Here is a 24,082-nt window from a genome sequence, read left to right on the forward strand (position 1 = left end):
ATAATAAAAACTACGAGTAACAGATTCTAACATCTTCATTTTATCACAACCCTATCAGTTAACCAATATTGCTACCGTCTTGAAAAGTTACATTATGCGGAAGACCCAACTAAAAGGTCCTGAGAGCCATCAGACGTTATGAACATCTTTTAGTGAGAGCAAAACGATTAAAAGCGAGTTTGACTTACCATATAAATTGATAGAGGCATGCAGAAGGCTGATGAGTTTGATTTCTTTTTTTTTTTGTCTCAGCAACGCAGAGAGATTCTCCTCTGCAACACTGCCTCTGCTGGCCATGCAATATAACCTGCAGATGGAAAAGTCCACCGTTAGTCCATTATTAGAACTTGAATACTTCCAAACTAAAGACAACACTACCAAATAAAATTATTTCCATAAAGTGTTAATAATTAGTACAATAGAGTCTGTAATATTGTGAAAATTCAAAGTTCACTAAAAATTCTATTTTCCATTTTAATTTCAACCTAGCACACTTCTCTCAATCCTATGCCTCATTTATTACCACTCTCTACATGACTCTAGCACCTATATGAGGACGTAGATAGAAAGATCTCTTTACCAGCTAAGTGACAGCGAACCCTTCTCACTAGAATTCTTTTAGGTTATGGTACACCAATAGCAATTCAGTGATCTGATAAGTTAAGGGAGGAAGGTTTATGCTACAGTTAATGGAAATAATAAAAACTACGAGTAACAGATTCTAACATCTTCATTTTATCACAACCCTATCAGTTAACCAATATTGCTACCGTCTTGAAAAGTTACATTATGCGGAAGACCCAACTAAAAGGTCCTGAGAGCCATCAGACATTATGAACTTCTTTTAGTGAGAGCAAAACGATTAAAAGCGAGTTTGACTTACCATATAAATTGATAGAGGCATGCAGAAGGCTGATGAGTTTGATTTCTTTTTTTTTTGTCTCAGCAACGCAGAGAGATTCTCCTCTGCAACACTGCCTCTGCTGGCCATGCAATATAACCTGCAGATGGAAAAGTCCACCGTTAGTCCATTATTAGAACTTGAATACTTCCAAACTAAAGACCACACTACCACATAACATTATTTCCATAAAGTGTTAATAATTAGTACAATAGAGTCTGTAATATTGTGAAAATTCAAAGTTCACTAAAAATTCTATTTTCCATTTTAATTTCAACCTAGCACACTTCTCTCAATCCTATGCCTCATTTGCTACCACTCTCTACATGACTCTAGCACCTATATGAGGACGTAGATAGAAAGATCTCTTTACCAGCTAAGTGACAGCGAACCCTTCTCACTAGAATTCTTTTAGGTTATGGTACACCAATAGCAATTCAGTGATCTGATAAGTTAAGGGAGGAAGGTTTATGCTACAGTTAATGGAAATAATAAAAACTACGAGTAACAGATTCTAACATCTTCATTTTATCACAACCCTATCAGTTAACCAATATTGCTACCGTCTTGAAAAGTTATATTATGCGGAAGACCCAACTAAAAGGTCCTGAGAGCCATCAGACGTTATGAACATCTTTTAGTGAGAGCAAAACGATTAAAAGCGAGTTTGACTTACCATACAAATTGATAGAGGCATGCAGAAGGCTGATGAGTTTGATTTCTTTTTTTTTTGTCTCAGCAACGCAGAGAGATTCTCCTCTGCAACACTGCCTCTGCTGGCCATGCAATACAACCTGCAGATGGAAAAGTCCACCGTTAGTCCATTATTAGAACTTGAATACTTCCAAACTAAAGACAACACTACCAAATAAAATTATTTCCATAAAGTGTTAATAATTAGTACAATAGAGTCTGTAATATTGTGAAAATTCAAAGTTCACTAAAAATTCTATTTTCCATTTTAATTTCAACCTAGCACACTTCTCTCAATCCTATGCCTCATTTGCTACCACTCTCTACATGACTCTAGCACCTATATGAGGACGTAGATAGAAAGATCTCTTTACCAGCTAAGTGACAGCGAACCCTTCTCACTAGAATTCTTTTAGGTTATGGTACACCAATAGCAATTCAGTGATCTGATAAGTTAAGGGAGGAAGGTTTATGCTACAGTTAATGGAAATAATAAAAACTACGAGTAACAGATTCTAACATCTTCATTTTTATCACAACCCTATCAGTTAACCAATATTGCTACCGTCTTGAAAAGTTACATTATGCGGAAGACCCAACTAAAAGGTCCTGAGAGCCATCAGACGTTATGAACTTCTTTTAGTGAGAGCAAAACGATTAAAAGCGAGTTTGACTTACCATATAAATTGATAGAGGCATGCAGAAGGCTGATGAGTTTGATTTCTTTTTTTTTTGTCTCAGCAACGCAGAGAGATTCTCCTCTGCAACTCAGAGAGATTCTCCTCTGCAACACTGCCTCTGCTGGCCATGCAATATAACCTGCAGATGGAAAAGTCCACCGTTAGTCCATTATTAGAACTTGAATACTTCCAAACTAAAGACAACACTACCAAATAAAATTATTTCCATAAAGTGTTAATAATTAGTACAATAGAGTCTGTAATATTGTGAAAATTCAAAGTTCACTAAAAATTCTATTTTCCATTTTAATTTCAACCTAGCACACTTCTCTCAATCCTATGCCTCATTTGCTACCACTCTCTACATGACTCTAGCACCTATATGAGGACGTAGATAGAAAGATCTCTTTACCAGCTAAGTGACAGCGAACCCTTCTCACTAGAATTCTTTTAGGTTATGGTACACCAATAGCAATTCAGTGATCTGATAAGTTAAGGGAGGAAGGTTTATGCTACAGTTGATGGAAATAATAAAAACTACGAGTAACAGATTCTAACATCTTCATTTTATCACAACCCTATCAGTTAACCAATATTGCTACCGTCTTGAAAAGTTATATTATGCGGAAGACCCAACTAAAAGGTCCTGAGAGCCATCAGACGTTATAAACATCTTTTAGTGAGAGCAAAACAATTAAAAGCGAGTTTGACTTACCATATAAATTGATAGAGGCATGCAGAAGGCTGATGAGTTTGATTTCTTTTTTTTTTTGTCTCAGCAACGCAGAGAGATTCTCCTCTGCAACACTGCCTCTGCTGGCCATGCAATATAACCTGCAGATGGAAAAGTCCACCGTTAGTCCATTATTAGAACTTGAATACTTCCAAACTAAAGACAACACTACCAAATAAAATTATTTCCATAAAGTGTTAATAATTAGTACAATAGAGTCTGTAATATTGTGAAAATTCAAAGTTCACTAAAAATTCTATTTTCCATTTTAATTTCAACCTAGCACACTTCTCTCAATCCTATGCCTCATTTGCTACCACTCTCTACATGACTCTAGCACCTATATGAGGACGTAGATAGAAAGATCTCTTTACCAGCTAAGTGACAGCGAACCCTTCTCACTAGAATTCTTTTAGGTTATGGTACACCAATAGCAATTCAGTGATCTGATAAGTTAAGGGAGGAAGGTTTATGCTACAGTTAATGGAAATAATAAAAACTACGAGTAACAGATTCTAACATCTTCATTTTATCACAACCCTATCAGTTAACCAATATTGCTACCGTCTTGAAAAGTTATATTATGCGGAAGACCCAACTAAAAGGTCCTGAGAGCCATCAGACGTTATGAACTTCTTTTAGTGAGAGCAAAACGATTAAAAGCGAGTTTGACTTACCATATAAATTGATAGAGGCATGCAGAAGGCTGAGGAGTTTGATTTCTTTTTTTTTTTGTCTCAGCAACGCAGAGAGATTCTCCTCTGCAACACTGCCTCTGCTGGCCATGCAATATAACCTGCAGATGGAAAAGTCCACCGTTAGTCCATTATTAGAACTTGAATACTTCCAAACTAAAGACAACATTACCAAATAAAATTATTTTCATAAAGCGTTAATAATTAGTACAATAGAGTCTGTAATATTGTGAAAAATCAAAGTTCACTAAATTCTTTTTTCCATTTTAATTTCAACCTAGCACACTTCTCTCAATCCTATGCCTCATTTGCTACCACTCTCTACACGACTCTAGCACCTATATGAGGACGTAGATAGAAAGATCTCTTTACCAGCTGAGTGACAGCGAACCCTTCTCACTAGAATTCTTTTAGGTTATGGTACACCAATAGCAATTCAGTGATCTGATAAGTTAAGGGAGGAAGGTTTATGCTACAGTTAATGGAAATAATAAAAACTACGAGTAACAGATTCTAACATCTTCATTTTATCACAACCCTATCAGTTAACCAATATTGCTACCGTCTTGAAAAGTTATATTATGCGGAAGACCCAACTAAAAGGTCCTGAGAGCCATCAGACGTTGTGAACTTCTTTTAGTGAGAGCAAAACGATTAAAAGCGAGTTTGACTTACCATATAAATTGATAGAGGCATGCAGAAGGCTGATGAGTTTGATTTCTTTTTTTTTTTGTCTCAGCAACGCAGAGAGATTCTCCTCTGCAACACTGCCTCTGCTGGCCATGCAATATAACCTGCAGATGGAAAAGTCCACCGTTAGTCCATTATTAGAACTTGAATACTTCCAAACTAAAGACAACAATACCAAATAAAATTATTTTCATAAAGCGTTAATAATTAGTACAATAGAGTCTGTAATATTGTGAAAAATCAAAGTTCACTAAAAATTCTATTTTCCATTTTAATTTCAACCTAGCACACTTCTCTCAATCCTATGCCTCATTTGCTACCACTCTCTACACGACTCTAGCACCTATATGAGGACGTAGATAGAAAGATCTCTTTACCAGCTAAGTGACAGCGAACCCTTCTCACTAGAATTCTTTTAGGTTATGGTACACCAAAAGCAATTCAGTGATCTGATAAGTTAAGGGAGGAAGGTTTATGCTACAGTTAATGGAAATAATAAAAACTACGAGTAACAGATTCTAACATCTTCATTTTATCACAACCCTATCAGTTAACCAATATTGCTACCGTCTTGAAAAGTTATATTATGCGGAAGACCCAACTAAAAGGTCCTGAGAGCCATCAGACGTTATGAACATCTTTTAGTGAGAGCAAAACGATTAAAAGCGAGTTTGACTTACCATATAAATTGATAGAGGCATGCAGAAGGCTGATGAGTTTGATTTCTTTTTTTTTTTGTCTCAGCAACGCAGAGAGATTCTCCTCTGCAACACTGCCTCTGCTGGCCATGCAATATAACCTGCAGATGGAAAAGTCCACCGTTAGTCCATTATTAGAACTTGAATACTTCCAAACTAAAGACAACACTACCAAATAAAATTATTTCCATAAAGTGTTAATAATTAGTACAATAGAGTCTGTAATATTGTGAAAAATCAAAGTTCACTAAAAATTCTATTTTCCATTTTAATTTCAACCTAGCACACTTCTCTCAATCCTATGCCTCATTTGCTACCACTCTCTACACGACTCTAGCACCTATATGAGGACGTAGATAGAAAGATCTCTTTACCAGCTAAGTGACAGCGAACCCTTCTCAGTAGAATTCTTTTAGGTTATGGTACACCAAAAGCAATTCAGTGATCTGATAAGTTAAGGGAGGAAGGTTTATGCTACAGTTAATGGAAATAATAAAAACTACGAGTAACAGATTCTAACATCTTCATTTTATCACAACCCTATCAGTTAACCAATATTGCTACCGTCTTGAAAAGTTATATTATGCGGAAGACCCAACTAAAAGGTCCTGAGAGCCATCAGACGTTATGAACATCTTTTAGTGAGAGCAAAACGATTAAAAGCGAGTTTGACTTACCATATAAATTGATAGAGGCATGCAGAAGGCTGATGAGTTTGATTTCTTTTTTTTTTTGTCTCAGCAACGCAGAGAGATTCTCCTCTGCAACACTGCCTCTGCTGGCCATGCAATATAACCTGCAGATGGAAAAGTCCACCGTTAGTCCATTATTAGAACTTGAATACTTCCAAACTAAAGACAACACTACCAAATAAAATTATTTCCATAAAGTGTTAATAATTAGTACAATAGAGTCTGTAATATTGTGAAAATTCAAAGTTCACTAAAAATTCTATTTTCCATTTTAATTTCAATCTAGCACACTTCTCTCAATCCTATGCCTCATTTGCTACCACTCTCTACACGACTCTAGCACCTATATGAGTACGTAGATAGAAAGATCTCTTTACCAGCTAAGTGACAGCGAACCCTTCTCACTAGAATTCTTTTAGGTTATGGTACACCAATAGCAATTTAGTGATCTGATAAGTTAAGGGAGGAAGGTTTATGCTACAGTTAATGGAAATAATAAAAACTACGAGTAACAGATTCTAACATCTTCATTTTATCACAACCCTATCAGTTAACCAATATTGCTACCGTCTTGAAAAGTTATATTATGCGGAAGACCCAACTAAAAGGTCCTGAGAGCCATCAGACGTTATGATCTTCTTTTAGTGAGAGCAAAACGATTAAAAGCGAGTTTGACTTACCATATAAATTGATAGAGGCATGCAGAAGGCTGATGAGTTTGATTTCTTTTTTTTTTTGTCTCAGCAACGCAGAGAGATTCTCCTCTGCAACACTGCCTCTGCTGGCCATGCAATATAACCTGCAGATGGAAAAGTCCACCGTTAGTCCATTATTAGAACTTACTTCCAAACTAAAGACAACACTACCAAATAAAATTATTTCCATGAAGTGTTAATAATTAGCACAATAGAGTCTGTAATATTGTGAAAATTCAAAGTTCACTAAAAATTCTATTTTCCATTTTAATTTCAACCTAGCACACTTCTCTCAATCCTATGCCTCATTTGCTACCACTCTCTACATGACTCTAGCACCTATATGAGGACGTAGATAGAAAGATCTCTTTACCAGCTAAGTGACAGCGAACCCTTCTCACTAGAATTCTTTTAGGTTATGGTACACCAATAGCAATTCAGTGATCTGATAAGTTAAGGGAGGAAGGTTTATGCTACAGTTAATGGAAATAATAAAAACTACGAGTAACAGATTCTAACATCTTCATTTTATCACAACCCTATCAGTTAACCAATATTGCTACCGTCTTGAAAAGTTATATTATGCGGAAGACCCAACTAAAAGGTCCTGAGAGCCATCAGACGTTATGAACTTCTTTTAGTGAGAGCAAAACGATTAAAAGCGAGTTTGACTTACCATATAAATTGATAGAGGTATGCAGAAGGCTGATGAGTTTGATTTCTTTTTTTTTTTGTCTCAGCAACGCAGAGAGATTCTCCTCTACAACACTGCATCTGCTGGCCATGCAATATAACCTGCAGATGGAAAAGTCCACCGTTAGTCCATTATTAGAACTTGAATACTTCCAAACTAAAGACAACAATACCAAATAAAATTATTTTCATAAAGCGTTAATAATTAGTACAATAGAGTCTGTAATATTGTGAAAAATCAAAATTCACTAAAAATTCTATTTTCCATTTTAATTTCAACCTAGCACACTTCTCTCAATCCTATGCCTCATTTGCTACCACTCTCTACACGACTCTAGCACCTATATGAGGACGTAGATAGAAAGATCTCTTTACCAGCTAAGTGACAGCGAACCCTTCTCACTAGAATTCTTTTAGGTTATGGTACACCAAAAGCAATTCAGTGATCTGATAAGTTAAGGGAGGAAGGTTTATGCTACAGTTAATGGAAATAATAAAAACTACGAGTAACAGATTCTAACATCTTCATTTTATCACAACCCTATCAGTTAACCAATATTGCTACCGTCTTGAAAAGTTATATTATGCGGAAGACCCAACTAATAGGTCCTGAGAGCCATCAGACGTTGTGAACATCTTTTAGTGAGAGCAAAACGATTAAAAGCGAGTTTGACTTACCATATAAATTGATAGAGGCATGCAGAAGGCTGATGAGTTTGATTTCTTTTTTTTTTGTCTCAGCAACGCAGAGAGATTCTCCTCTGCAACACTGCCTCTGCTGGCCATGCAATATAACCTGCAGATGGAAAAGTCCACCGTTAGTCCATTATTAGAACTTGAATACTTCCAAACTAAAGACAACACTACCAAATAAAATTATTTCCATGAAGTGTTAATAATTAGCACAATAGAGTCTGTAATATTGTGAAAATTCAAAGTTCACTAAAAATTCTATTTTCCATTTTAATTTCAACCTAGCACACTTCTCTCAATCCTATGCCTCATTTGCTACCACTCTCTACATGACTCTAGCACCTATATGAGGACGTAGATAGAAAGATCTCTTTACCAGCTAAGTGACAGCGAACCCTTCTCACTAGAATTCTTTTAGGTTATGGTACACCAATAGCAATTCAGTGATCTGATAAGTTAAGGGAGGAAGGTTTATGCTACAGTTAATGGAAATAATAAAAACTACGAGTAACAGATTCTAACATCTTCATTTTATCACAACCCTATCAGTTAACCAATATTGCTACCGTCTTGAAAAGTTATATTATGCGGAAGACCCAACTAAAAGGTCCTGAGAGCCATCAGACGTTATGAACTTCTTTTAGTGAGAGCAAAACGATTAAAAGCGAGTTTGACTTACCATATAAATTGATAGAGGTATGCAGAAGGCTGATGAGTTTGATTTCTTTTTTTTTTTGTCTCAGCAACGCAGAGAGATTCTCCTCTACAACACTGCATCTGCTGGCCATGCAATATAACCTGCAGATGGAAAAGTCCACCGTTAGTCCATTATTAGAACTTGAATACTTCCAAACTAAAGACAACAATACCAAATAAAATTATTTTCATAAAGCGTTAATAATTAGTACAATAGAGTCTGTAATATTGTGAAAAATCAAAATTCACTAAAAATTCTATTTTCCATTTTAATTTCAACCTAGCACACTTCTCTCAATCCTATGCCTCATTTGCTACCACTCTCTACACGACTCTAGCACCTATATGAGGACGTAGATAGAAAGATCTCTTTACCAGCTAAGTGACAGCGAACCCTTCTCACTAGAATTCTTTTAGGTTATGGTACACCAAAAGCAATTCAGTGATCTGATAAGTTAAGGGAGGAAGGTTTATGCTACAGTTAATGGAAATAATAAAAACTACGAGTAACAGATTCTAACATCTTCATTTTATCACAACCCTATCAGTTAACCAATATTGCTACCGTCTTGAAAAGTTATATTATGCGGAAGACCCAACTAATAGGTCCTGAGAGCCATCAGACGTTGTGAACATCTTTTAGTGAGAGCAAAACGATTAAAAGCGAGTTTGACTTACCATATAAATTGATAGAGGCATGCAGAAGGCTGATGAGTTTGATTTCTTTTTTTTTTGTCTCAGCAACGCAGAGAGATTCTCCTCTGCAACACTGCCTCTGCTGGCCATGCAATATAACCTGCAGATGGAAAAGTCCACCGTTAGTCCATTATTAGAACTTGAATACTTCCAAACTAAAGACAACACTACCAAATAAAATTATTTCCATAAAGTGTTAATAATTAGTACAATAGAGTCTGTAATATTGTGAAAATTCAAAGTTCACTAAAAATTCTATTTTCCATTTTAATTTCAACCTAGCTCACTTCTCTCAATCCTATGCCTCATTTGCTACCACTCTCTACATGACTCTAGCACCTATATGAGGACGTAGATAGAAAGATCTCTTTACCAGCTAAGTGACAGCGAACCCTTCTCACTAGAATTCTTTTAGGTTATGGTACACCAATAGCAATTCAGTGATCTGATAAGTTAAGGGAGGAAGGTTTATGCTACAGTTAATGGAAATAATAAAAACTACGAGTAACAGATTCTAACATCTTCATTTTATCACAACCCTATCAGTTAACCAATATTGCTACCGTCTTGAAAAGTTACATTATGCGGAAGACCCAACTAAAAGGTCCTGAGAGCCATCAGACATTATGAACTTCTTTTAGTGAGAGCAAAACGATTAAAAGCGAGTTTGACTTACCATATAAATTGATAGAGGCATGCAGAAGGCTGATGAGTTTGATTTCTTTTTTTTTTGTCTCAGCAACGCAGAGAGATTCTCCTCTGCAACACTGCCTCTGCTGGCCATGCAATATAACCTGCAGATGGAAAAGTCCACCGTTAGTCCATTATTAGAACTTGAATACTTCCAAACTAAAGACCACACTACCACATAACATTATTTCCATAAAGTGTTAATAATTAGTACAATAGAGTCTGTAATATTGTGAAAATTCAAAGTTCACTAAAAATTCTATTTTCCATTTTAATTTCAACCTAGCACACTTCTCTCAATCCTATGCCTCATTTGCTACCACTCTCTACATGACTCTAGCACCTATATGAGGACGTAGATAGAAAGATCTCTTTACCAGCTAAGTGACAGCGAACCCTTCTCACTAGAATTCTTTTAGGTTATGGTACACCAATAGCAATTCAGTGATCTGATAAGTTAAGGGAGGAAGGTTTATGCTACAGTTAATGGAAATAATAAAAACTACGAGTAACAGATTCTAACATCTTCATTTTATCACAACCCTATCAGTTAACCAATATTGCTACCGTCTTGAAAAGTTATATTATGCGGAAGACCCAACTAAAAGGTCCTGAGAGCCATCAGACGTTATGAACATCTTTTAGTGAGAGCAAAACGATTAAAAGCGAGTTTGACTTACCATACAAATTGATAGAGGCATGCAGAAGGCTGATGAGTTTGATTTCTTTTTTTTTTGTCTCAGCAACGCAGAGAGATTCTCCTCTGCAACACTGCCTCTGCTGGCCATGCAATACAACCTGCAGATGGAAAAGTCCACCGTTAGTCCATTATTAGAACTTGAATACTTCCAAACTAAAGACAACACTACCAAATAAAATTATTTCCATAAAGTGTTAATAATTAGTACAATAGAGTCTGTAATATTGTGAAAATTCAAAGTTCACTAAAAATTCTATTTTCCATTTTAATTTCAACCTAGCACACTTCTCTCAATCCTATGCCTCATTTGCTACCACTCTCTACATGACTCTAGCACCTATATGAGGACGTAGATAGAAAGATCTCTTTACCAGCTAAGTGACAGCGAACCCTTCTCACTAGAATTCTTTTAGGTTATGGTACACCAATAGCAATTCAGTGATCTGATAAGTTAAGGGAGGAAGGTTTATGCTACAGTTAATGGAAATAATAAAAACTACGAGTAACAGATTCTAACATCTTCATTTTTATCACAACCCTATCAGTTAACCAATATTGCTACCGTCTTGAAAAGTTACATTATGCGGAAGACCCAACTAAAAGGTCCTGAGAGCCATCAGACGTTATGAACTTCTTTTAGTGAGAGCAAAACGATTAAAAGCTAGTTTGACTTACCATATAAATTGATAGAGGCATGCAGAAGGCTGATGAGTTTGATTTCTTTTTTTTTTTGTCTCAGCAACGCAGAGAGATTCTCCTCTGCAACTCAGAGAGATTCTCCTCTGCAACACTGCCTCTGCTCGCCATGCAATATAACCTGCAGATGGAAAAGTCCACCGTTAGTCCATTATTAGAACTTGAATACTTCCAAACTAAAGACAACACTACCAAATAAAATTATTTCCATAAAGTGTTAATAATTAGTACAATAGAGTCTGTAATATTGTGAAAATTCAAAGTTCACTAAAAATTCTATTTTCCATTTTAATTTCAACCTAGCACACTTCTCTCAATCCTATGCCTCATTTGCTACCACTCTCTACATGACTCTAGCACCTATATGAGGACGTAGATAGAAAGATCTCTTTACCAGCTAAGTGACAGCGAACCCTTCTCACTAGAATTCTTTTAGGTTATGGTACACCAATAGCAATTCAGTGATCTGATAAGTTAAGGGAGGAAGGTTTATGCTACAGTTGATGGAAATAATAAAAACTACGAGTAACAGATTCTAACATCTTCATTTTATCACAACCCTATCAGTTAACCAATATTGCTACCGTCTTGAAAAGTTATATTATGCGGAAGACCCAACTAAAAGGTCCTGAGAGCCATCAGACGTTATGAACATCTTTTAGTGAGAGCAAAACAATTAAAAGCGAGTTTGACTTACCATATAAATTGATAGAGGCATGCAGAAGGCTGATGAGTTTGATTTCTTTTTTTTTTTGTCTCAGCAACGCAGAGAGATTCTCCTCTGCAACACTGCCTCTGCTGGCCATGCAATATAACCTGCAGATGGAAAAGTCCACCGTTAGTCCATTATTAGAACTTGAATACTTCCAAACTAAAGACAACACTACCAAATAAAATTATTTCCATAAAGTGTTAATAATTAGTACAATAGAGTCTGTAATATTGTGAAAATTCAAAGTTCACTAAAAATTCTATTTTCCATTTTAATTTCAACCTAGCACACTTCTCTCAATCCTATGCCTCATTTGCTACCACTCTCTACATGACTCTAGCACCTATATGAGGACGTAGATAGAAAGATCTCTTTACCAGCTAAGTGACAGCGAACCCTTCTCACTAGAATTCTTTTAGGTTATGGTACACCAATAGCAATTCAGTGATCTGATAAGTTAAGGGAGGAAGGTTTATGCTACAGTTAATGGAAATAATAAAAACTACGAGTAACAGATTCTAACATCTTCATTTTATCACAACCCTATCAGTTAACCAATATTGCTACCGTCTTGAAAAGTTATATTATGCGGAAGACCCAACTAAAAGGTCCTGAGAGCCATCAGACGTTATGAACTTCTTTTAGTGAGAGCAAAACGATTAAAAGCGAGTTTGACTTACCATATAAATTGATAGAGGCATGCAGAAGGCTGAGGAGTTTGATTTCTTTTTTTTTTTGTCTCAGCAACGCAGAGAGATTCTCCTCTGCAACACTGCCTCTGCTGGCCATGCAATATAACCTGCAGATGGAAAAGTCCACCGTTAGTCCATTATTAGAACTTGAATACTTCCAAACTAAAGACAACATTACCAAATAAAATTATTTTCATAAAGCGTTAATAATTAGTACAATAGAGTCTGTAATATTGTGAAAAATCAAAGTTCACTAAATTCTTTTTTCCATTTTAATTTCAACCTAGCACACTTCTCTCAATCCTATGCCTCATTTGCTACCACTCTCTACACGACTCTAGCACCTATATGAGGACGTAGATAGAAAGATCTCTTTACCAGCTGAGTGACAGCGAACCCTTCTCACTAGAATTCTTTTAGGTTATGGTACACCAATAGCAATTCAGTGATCTGATAAGTTAAGGGAGGAAGGTTTATGCTACAGTTAATGGAAATAATAAAAACTACGAGTAACAGATTCTAACATCTTCATTTTATCACAACCCTATCAGTTAACCAATATTGCTACCGTCTTGAAAAGTTATATTATGCGGAAGACCCAACTAAAAGGTCCTGAGAGCCATCAGACGTTATGAACTTCTTTTAGTGAGAGCAAAACGATTAAAAGCGAGTTTGACTTACCATATAAATTGATAGAGGCATGCAGAAGGCTGATGAGTTTGATTTCTTTTTTTTTTTGTCTCAGCAACGCAGAGAGATTCTCCTCTGCAACACTGCCTCTGCTGGCCATGCAATATAACCTGCAGATGGAAAAGTCCACCGTTAGTCCATTATTAGAACTTGAATACTTCCAAACTAAAGACAACAATACCAAATAAAATTATTTTCATAAAGCGTTAATAATTAGTACAATAGAGTCTGTAATATTGTGAAAAATCAAAGTTCACTAAAAATTCTATTTTCCATTTTAATTTCAACCTAGCACACTTCTCTCAATCCTATGCCTCATTTGCTACCACTCTCTACACGACTCTAGCACCTATATGAGGACGTAGATAGAAAGATCTCTTTACCAGCTAAGTGACAGCGAACCCTTCTCACTAGAATTCTTTTAGGTTATGGTACACCAAAAGCAATTCAGTGATCTGATAAGTTAAGGGAGGAAGGTTTATGCTACAGTTAATGGAAATAATAAAAACTACGAGTAACAGATTCTAACATCTTCATTTTATCACAACCCTATCAGTTAACCAATATTGCTACCGTCTTGAAAAGTTATATTATGCGGAAGACCCAACTAAAAGGTCCTGAGAGCCATCAGACGTTATGAACATCTTTTAGTGAGAGCAAAACGATTAAAAGCGAGTTTGACTTACCATATAAATTGATAGAGGCATGCAGAAGGCTGATGAGTTTGATTTCTTTTTTTTTTTGTCTCAGCAACGCAGAGAGATTCTCCTCTGCAACACTGCCTCTGCTGGCCATGCAATATAACCTGCAGATGGAAAAGTCCACCGTTAGTCCATTATTAGAACTTGAATACTTCCAAACTAAAGACAACACTACCAAATAAAATTATTTCCATAAAGTGTTAATAATTAGTACAATAGAGTCTGTAATATTGTGAAAAATCAAAGTTCACTAAAAATTCTATTTTCCATTTTAATTTCAACCTAGCACACTTCTCTCAATCCTATGCCTCATTTGCTACCACTCTCTACACGACTCTAGCACCTATATGAGGACGTAGATAGAAAGATCTCTTTACCAGCTAAGTGACAGCGAACCCTTCTCACTAGAATTCTTTTAGGTTATGGTACACCAAAAGCAATTCAGTGATCTGATAAGTTAAGGGAGGAAGGTTTATGCTACAGTTAATGGAAATAATAAAAACTACGAGTAACAGATTCTAACATCTTCATTTTATCACAACCCTATCAGTTAACCAATATTGCTACCGTCTTGAAAAGTTATATTATGCGGAAGACCCAACTAAAAGGTCCTGAGAGCCATCAGACGTTATGAACATCTTTTAGTGAGAGCAAAACGATTAAAAGCGAGTTTGACTTACCATATAAATTGATAGAGGCATGCAGAAGGCTGATGAGTTTGATTTCTTTTTTTTTTTGTCTCAGCAACGCAGAGAGATTCTCCTCTGCAACACTGCCTCTGCTGGCCATGCAATATAACCTGCAGATGGAAAAGTCCACCGTTAGTCCATTATTAGAACTTGAATACTTCCAAACTAAAGACAACACTACCAAATAAAATTATTTCCATAAAGTGTTAATAATTAGTACAATAGAGTCTGTAATATTGTGAAAATTCAAAGTTCACTAAAAATTCTATTTTCCATTTTAATTTCAATCTAGCACACTTCTCTCAATCCTATGCCTCATTTGCTACCACTCTCTACACGACTCTAGCACCTATATGAGTACGTAGATAGAAAGATCTCTTTACCAGCTAAGTGACAGCGAACCCTTCTCACTAGAATTCTTTTAGGTTATGGTACACCAATAGCAATTTAGTGATCTGATAAGTTAAGGGAGGAAGGTTTATGCTACAGTTAATGGAAATAATAAAAACTACGAGTAACAGATTCTAACATCTTCATTTTATCACAACCCTATCAGTTAACCAATATTGCTACCGTCTTGAAAAGTTATATTATGCGGAAGACCCAACTAAAAGGTCCTGAGAGCCATCAGACGTTATGATCTTCTTTTAGTGAGAGCAAAACGATTAAAAGCGAGTTTGACTTACCATATAAATTGATAGAGGCATGCAGAAGGCTGATGAGTTTGATTTCTTTTTTTTTTTGTCTCAGCAACGCAGAGAGATTCTCCTCTGCAACACTGCCTCTGCTGGCCATGCAATATAACCTGCAGATGGAAAAGTCCACCGTTAGTCCATTATTAGAACTTACTTCCAAACTAAAGACAACACTACCAAATAAAATTATTTCCATGAAGTGTTAATAATTAGCACAATAGAGTCTGTAATATTGTGAAAATTCAAAGTTCACTAAAAATTCTATTTTCCATTTTAATTTCAACCTAGCACACTTCTCTCAATCCTATGCCTCATTTGCTACCACTCTCTACATGACTCTAGCACCTATATGAGGACGTAGATAGAAAGATCTCTTTACCAGCTAAGTGACAGCGAACCCTTCTCACTAGAATTCTTTTAGGTTATGGTACACCAATAGCAATTCAGTGATCTGATAAGTTAAGGGAGGAAGGTTTATGCTACAGTTAATGGAAATAATAAAAACTACGAGTAACAGATTCTAACATCTTCATTTTATCACAACCCTATCAGTTAACCAATATTGCTACCGTCTTGAAAAGTTATATTATGCGGAAGACCCGACTAAAAGGTCCTGAGAGCCATCAGACGTTATGAACATCTTTTAGTGAGAGCAAAACGATTAAAAGCGAGTTTGACTTACCATATAAATTGATAGAGGCATGCAGAAGGCTGATGAGTTTGATTTCTTTTTTTTTTTGTCTCAGCAACGCAGAGAGATTCTCCTCTGCAACACTGCCTCTGCTGGCCATGCAATATAACCTGCAGATGGAAAAGTCCACCGTTAGTCCATTATTAGAACTTGAATACTTCCAAACTAAAGACAACACTACCAAATAAAATTATTTCCATAAAGTGTTAATAATTAGTACAATAGAGTCTGTAATATTGTGAAAATTCAAAGTTCACTAAAAATTCTATTTTCCATTTTAATTTCAACCTAGCACACTTCTCTCAATCCTATGCCTCATTTGCTACCACTCTCTACATGACTCTAGCACCTATATGAGGACGTAGATAGAAAGATCTCTTTACCAGCTAAGTGACAGCGAACCCTTCTCACTAGAATTCTTTTAGGTTATGGTACACCAATAGCAATTCAGTGATCTGATAAGTTAAGGGAGGAAGGTTTATGCTACAGTTAATGGAAATAATAAAAACTACGAGTAACAGATTCTAACATCTTCATTTTATCACAACCCTATCAGTTAACCAATATTGCTACCGTCTTGAAAAGTTATATTATGCGGAAGACCCAACTAAAAGGTCCTGAGAGCCATCAGACGTTATGAACTTCTTTTAGTGAGAGCAAAACGATTAAAAGCGAGTTTGACTTACCATATAAATTGATAGAGGCATGCAGAAGGCTGATGAGTTTGATTTCTTTTTTTTTTTGTCTCAGCAACGCAGAGAGATTCTCCTCTACAACACTGCATCTGCTGGCCATGCAATATAACCTGCAGATGGAAAAGTCCACCGTTAGTCCATTATTAGAACTTGAATACTTCCAAACTAAAGACAACAATACCAAATAAAATTATTTTCATAAAGCGTTAATAATTAGTACAATAGAGTCTGTAATATTGTGAAAAATCAAAATTCACTAAAAATTCTATTTTCCATTTTAATTTCAACCTAGCACACTTCTCTCAATCCTATGCCTCATTTGCTACCACTCTCTACACGACTCTAGCACCTATATGAGTACGTAGATAGAAAGATCTCTTTACCAGCTAAGTGACAGCGAACCCTTCTCACTAGAATTCTTTTAGGTTATGGTACACCAATAGCAATTTAGTGATCTGATAAGTTAAGGGAGGAAGGTTTATGCTACAGTTAATGGAAATAATAAAAACTACGAGTAACAGATTCTAACATCTTCATTTTATCACAACCCTATCAGTTAACCAATATTGCTACCGTCTTGAAAAGTTATATTATGCGGAAGACCCAACTAAAAGGTCCTGAGAGCCATCAGACGTTATGATCTTCTTTTAGTGAGAGCAAAACGATTAAAAGCGAGTTTGACTTACCATATAAATTGATAGAGGCATGCAGAAGGCTGATGAGTTTGATTTCTTTTTTTTTTTGTCTCAGCAACGCAGAGAGATTCTCCTCTGCAACACTGCCTCTGCTGGCCATGCAATATAACCTGCAGATGGAAAAGTCCACCGTTAGTCCATTATTAGAACTTACTTCCAAACTAAAGACAACACTACCAAATAAAATTATTTCCATGAAGTGTTAATAATTAGTACAATAGAGTCTGTAATATTGTGAAAATTCAAAGTTCACTAAAAATTCTATTTTCCATTTTAATTTCAACCTAGCACACTTCTCTCAATCCTATGCCTCATTTATTACCACTCTCTACATGACTCTAGCACCTATATGAGGACGTAGATAGAAAGATCTCTTTACCAGCTAAGTGACAGCGAACCCTTCTCACTAGAATTCTTTTAGGTTATGGTACACCAATAGCAATTCAGTGATCTGATAAGTTAAGGGAGGAAGGTTTATGCTACAGTTAATGGAAATAATAAAAACTACGAGTAACAGATTCTAACATCTTCATTTTATCACAACCCTATCAGTTAACCAATATTGCTACCGTCTTGAAAAGTTACATTATGCGGAAGACCCAACTAAAAGGTCCTGAGAGCCATCAGACATTATGAACTTCTTTTAGTGAGAGCAAAACGATTAAAAGCGAGTTTGACTTACCATATAAATTGATAGAGGCATGCAGAAGGCTGATGAGTTTGATTTCTTTTTTTTTGTCTCAGCAACGCAGAGAGATTCTCCTCTGCAACACTGCCTCTGCTGGCCATGCAATATAACCTGCAGATGGAAAAGTCCACCGTTAGTCCATTATTAGAACTTGAATACTTCCAAACTAAAGACCACACTACCACATAACATTATTTCCATAAAGTGTTAATAATTAGTACAATAGAGTCTGTAATATTGTGAAAATTCAAAGTTCACTAAAAATTCTATTTTCCATTTTAATTTCAACCTAGCACACTTCTCTCAATCCTATGCCTCATTTGCTACCACTCTCTACATGACTCTAGCACCTATATGAGGACGTAGATAGAAAGATCTCTTTACCAGCTAAGTGACAGCGAACCCTTCTCACTAGAATTCTTTTAGGTTATGGTACACCAATAGCAATTCAGTGATCTGATAAGTTAAGGGAGGAAGGTTTATGCTACAGTTAATGGAAATAATAAAAACTACGAGTAACAGATTCTAACATCTTCATTTTATCACAACCCTATCAGTTAACCAATATTGCTACCGTCTTGAAAAGTTATATTATGCGGAAGACCCAACTAAAAGGTCCTGAGAGCCATCAGACGTTATGAACATCTTTTAGTGAGAGCAAAACGATTAAAAGCGAGTTTGACTTACCATACAAATTGATAGAGGCATGCAGAAGGCTGATGAGTTTGATTTCTTTTTTTTTTGTCTCAGCAACGCAGAGAGATTCTCCTCTGCAACACTGCCTCTGCTGGCCATGCAATACAACCTGCAGATGGAAAAGTCCACCGTTAGTCCATTATTAGAACTTGAATACTTCCAAACTAAAGACAACACTACCAAATAAAATTATTTCCATAAAGTGTTAATAATTAGTACAATAGAGTCTGTAATATTGTGAAAATTCAAAGTTCACTAAAAATTCTATTTTCCATTTTAATTTCAACCTAGCACACTTCTCTCAATCCTATGCCTCATTTGCTACCACTCTCTACATGACTCTAGCACCTATATGAGGACGTAGATAGAAAGATCTCTTTACCAGCTAAGTGACAGCGAACCCTTCTCACTAGAATTCTTTTAGGTTATGGTACACCAATAGCAATTCAGTGATCTGATAAGTTAAGGGAGGAAGGTTTATGCTACAGTTAATGGAAATAATAAAAACTACGAGTAACAGATTCTAACATCTTCATTTTATCACAACCCTATCAGTTAACCAATATTGCTACCGTCTTGAAAAGTTATATTATGCGGAAGACCCAACTAAAAGGTCCTGAGAGCCATCAGACGTTATGAACATCTTTTAGTGAGAGCAAAACGATTAAAAGCGAGTTTGACTTACCATATAAATTGATAGAGGCATGCAGAAGGCTGATGAGTTTGATTTCTTTTTTTTTTTGTCTCAGCAACGCAGAGAGATTCTCCTCTACAACACTGCATCTGCTGGCCATGCAATATAACCTGCAGATGGAAAAGTCCACCGTTAGTCCATTATTAGAACTTGAATACTTCCAAACTAAAGACAACAATACCAAATAAAATTATTTTCATAAAGCGTTAATAATTAGTACAATAGAGTCTGTAATATTGTGAAAAATCAAAATTCACTAAAAATTCTATTTTCCATTTTAATTTCAACCTAGCACACTTCTCTCAATCCTATGCCTCATTTGCTACCACTCTCTACACGACTCTAGCACCTATATGAGTACGTAGATAGAAAGATCTCTTTACCAGCTAAGTGACAGCGAACCCTTCTCACTAGAATTCTTTTAGGTTATGGTACACCAATAGCAATTTAGTGATCTGATAAGTTAAGGGAGGAAGGTTTATGCTACAGTTAATGGAAATAATAAAAACTACGAGTAACAGATTCTAACATCTTCATTTTATCACAACCCTATCAGTTAACCAATATTGCTACCGTCTTGAAAAGTTATATTATGCGGAAGACCCAACTAAAAGGTCCTGAGAGCCATCAGACGTTATGATCTTCTTTTAGTGAGAGCAAAACGATTAAAAGCGAGTTTGACTTACCATATAAATTGATAGAGGCATGCAGAAGGCTGATGAGTTTGATTTCTTTTTTTTTTTGTCTCAGCAACGCAGAGAGATTCTCCTCTGCAACACTGCCTCTGCTGGCCATGCAATATAACCTGCAGATGGAAAAGTCCACCGTTAGTCCATTATTAGAACTTACTTCCAAACTAAAGACAACACTACCAAATAAAATTATTTCCATGAAGTGTTAATAATTAGTACAATAGAGTCTGTAATATTGTGAAAATTCAAAGTTCACTAAAAATTCTATTTTCCATTTTAATTTCAACCTAGCACACTTCTCTCAATCCTATGCCTCATTTATTACCACTCTCTACATGACTCTAGCACCTATATGAGGACGTAGATAGAAAGATCTCTTTACCAGCTAAGTGACAGCGAACCCTTCTCACTAGAATTCTTTTAGGTTATGGTACACCAATAGCAATTCAGTGATCTGATAAGTTAAGGGAGGAAGGTTTATGCTACAGTTAATGGAAATAATAAAAACTACGAGTAACAGATTCTAACATCTTCATTTTATCACAACCCTATCAGTTAACCAATATTGCTACCGTCTTGAAAAGTTACATTATGCGGAAGACCCAACTAAAAGGTCCTGAGAGCCATCAGACATTATGAACTTCTTTTAGTGAGAGCAAAACGATTAAAAGCGAGTTTGACTTACCATATAAATTGATAGAGGCATGCAGAAGGCTGATGAGTTTGATTTCTTTTTTTTTGTCTCAGCAACGCAGAGAGATTCTCCTCTGCAACACTGCCTCTGCTGGCCATGCAATATAACCTGCAGATGGAAAAGTCCACCGTTAGTCCATTATTAGAACTTGAATACTTCCAAACTAAAGACCACACTACCACATAACATTATTTCCATAAAGTGTTAATAATTAGTACAATAGAGTCTGTAATATTGTGAAAATTCAAAGTTCACTAAAAATTCTATTTTCCATTTTAATTTCAACCTAGCACACTTCTCTCAATCCTATGCCTCATTTGCTACCACTCTCTACATGACTCTAGCACCTATATGAGGACGTAGATAGAAAGATCTCTTTACCAGCTAAGTGACAGCGAACCCTTCTCACTAGAATTCTTTTAGGTTATGGTACACCAATAGCAATTCAGTGATCTGATAAGTTAAGGGAGGAAGGTTTATGCTACAGTTAATGGAAATAATAAAAACTACGAGTAACAGATTCTAACATCTTCATTTTATCACAACCCTATCAGTTAACCAATATTGCTACCGTCTTGAAAAGTTATATTATGCGGAAGACCCAACTAAAAGGTCCTGAGAGCCATCAGACGTTATGAACATCTTTTAGTGAGAGCAAAACGATTAAAAGCGAGTTTGACTTACCATACAAATTGATAGAGGCATGCAGAAGGCTGATGAGTTTGATTTCTTTTTTTTTTGTCTCAGCAACGCAGAGAGATTCTCCTCTGCAACACTGCCTCTGCTGGCCATGCAATACAACCTGCAGATGGAAAAGTCCACCGTTAGTCCATTATTAGAACTTGAATACTTCCAAACTAAAGACAACACTACCAAATAAAATTATTTCCATAAAGTGTTATTAATTAGTACAATAGAGTCTGTAATATTGTGAAAATTCAAAGTTCACTAAAAATTCTATTTTCCATTTTAATTTCAACCTAGCACACTTCTCTCAATCCTATGCCTCATTTGCTACCACTCTCTACATGACTCTAGCACCTATATGAGGACGTAGATAGAAAGATCTCTTTACCAGCTAAGTGACAGCGAACCCTTCTCACTAGAATTCTTTTAGGTTATGGTACACCAATAGCAATTCAGTGATCTGATAAGTTAAGGGAGGAAGGTTTATGCTACAGTTAATGGAAATAATAAAAACTACGAGTAACAGATTCTAACATCTTCATTTTTATCACAACCCTATCAGTTAACCAATATTGCTACCGTCTTGAAAAGTTACATTATGCGGAAGACCCAACTAAAAGGTCCTGAGAGCCATCAGACGTTATGAACTTCTTTTAGTGAGAGCAAAACGATTAAAAGCGAGTTTGACTTACCATATAAATTGATAGAGGCATGCAGAAGGCTGATGAGTTTGATTTCTTTTTTTTTTTGTCTCAGCAACGCAGAGAGATTCTCCTCTGCAACTCAGAGAGATTCTCCTCTGCAACACTGCCTCTGCTGGCCATGCAATATAACCTGCAGATGGAAAAGTCCACCGTTAGTCCATTATTAGAACTTGAATACTTCCAAACTAAAGACAACACTACCAAATAAAATTATTTCCATAAAGTGTTAATAATTAGTACAATAGAGTCTGTAATATTGTGAAAATTCAAAGTTCACTAAAAATTCTATTTTCCATTTTAATTTCAACCTAGCACACTTCTCTCAATCCTATGCCTCATTTGCTACCACTCTCTACATGACTCTAGCACCTATATGAGGACGTAGATAGAAAGATCTCTTTACCAGCTAAGTGACAGCGAACCCTTCTCACTAGAATTCTTTTAGGTTATGGTACACCAATAGCAATTCAGTGATCTGATAAGTTAAGGGAGGAAGGTTTATGCTACAGTTAATGGAAATAATAAAAACTACGAGTAACAGATTCTAACATCTTCATTTTATCACAACCCTATCAGTTAACCAATATTGCTACCGTCTTGAAAAGTTATATTATGCGGAAGACCCAACTAAAAGGTCCTGAGAGCCATCAGACGTTATGAACTTCTTTTAGTGAGAGCAAAACGATTAAAAGCGAGTTTGACTTACCATATAAATTGATAGAGGCATGCAGAAGGCTGAGGAGTTTGATTTCTTTTTTTTTTTGTCTCAGCAACGCAGAGAGATTCTCCTCTGCAACACTGCCTCTGCTGGCCATGCAATATAACCTGCAGATGGAAAAGTCCACCGTTAGTCCATTATTAGAACTTGAATACTTCCAAACTAAAGACAACATTACCAAATAAAATTATTTTCATAAAGCGTTAATAATTAGTACAATAGAGTCTGTAATATTGTGAAAAATCAAAGTTCACTAAATTCTTTTTTCCATTTTAATTTCAACCTAGCACACTTCTCTCAATCCTATGCCTCATTTGCTACCACTCTCTACACGACTCTAGCACCTATATGAGGACGTAGATAGAAAGATCTCTTTACCAGCTGAGTGACAGCGAACCCTTCTCACTAGAATTCTTTTAGGTTATGGTACACCAATAGCAATTCAGTGATCTGATAAGTTAAGGGAGGAAGGTTTATGCTACAGTTAATGGAAATAATAAAAACTACGAGTAACAGATTCTAACATCTTCATTTTATCACAACCCTATCAGTTAACCAATATTGCTACCGTCTTGAAAAGTTATATTATGCGGAAGACCCAACTAAAAGGTCCTGAGAGCCATCAGACGTTATGAACTTCTTTTAGTGAGAGCAAAACGATTAAAAGCGAGTTTGACTTACCATATAAATTGATAGAGGCATGCAGAAGGCTGATGAGTTTGATTTCTTTTTTTTTTTGTCTCAGCAACGCAGAGAGATTCTCCTCTGCAACACTGCCTCTGCTGGCCATGCAATATAACCTGCAGATGGAAAAGTCCACCGTTAGTCCATTATTAGAACTTGAATACTTCCAAACTAAAGACAACAATACCAAATAAAATTATTTTCATAAAGCGTTAATAATTAGT

The sequence above is a fragment of the Triturus cristatus genome, chromosome 12 (genome assembly GCF_964204655.1).
Source record: "Triturus cristatus chromosome 12, aTriCri1.1, whole genome shotgun sequence".
NCBI classification, from domain to species: Eukaryota; Metazoa; Chordata; class Amphibia; order Caudata; family Salamandridae; genus Triturus; species Triturus cristatus.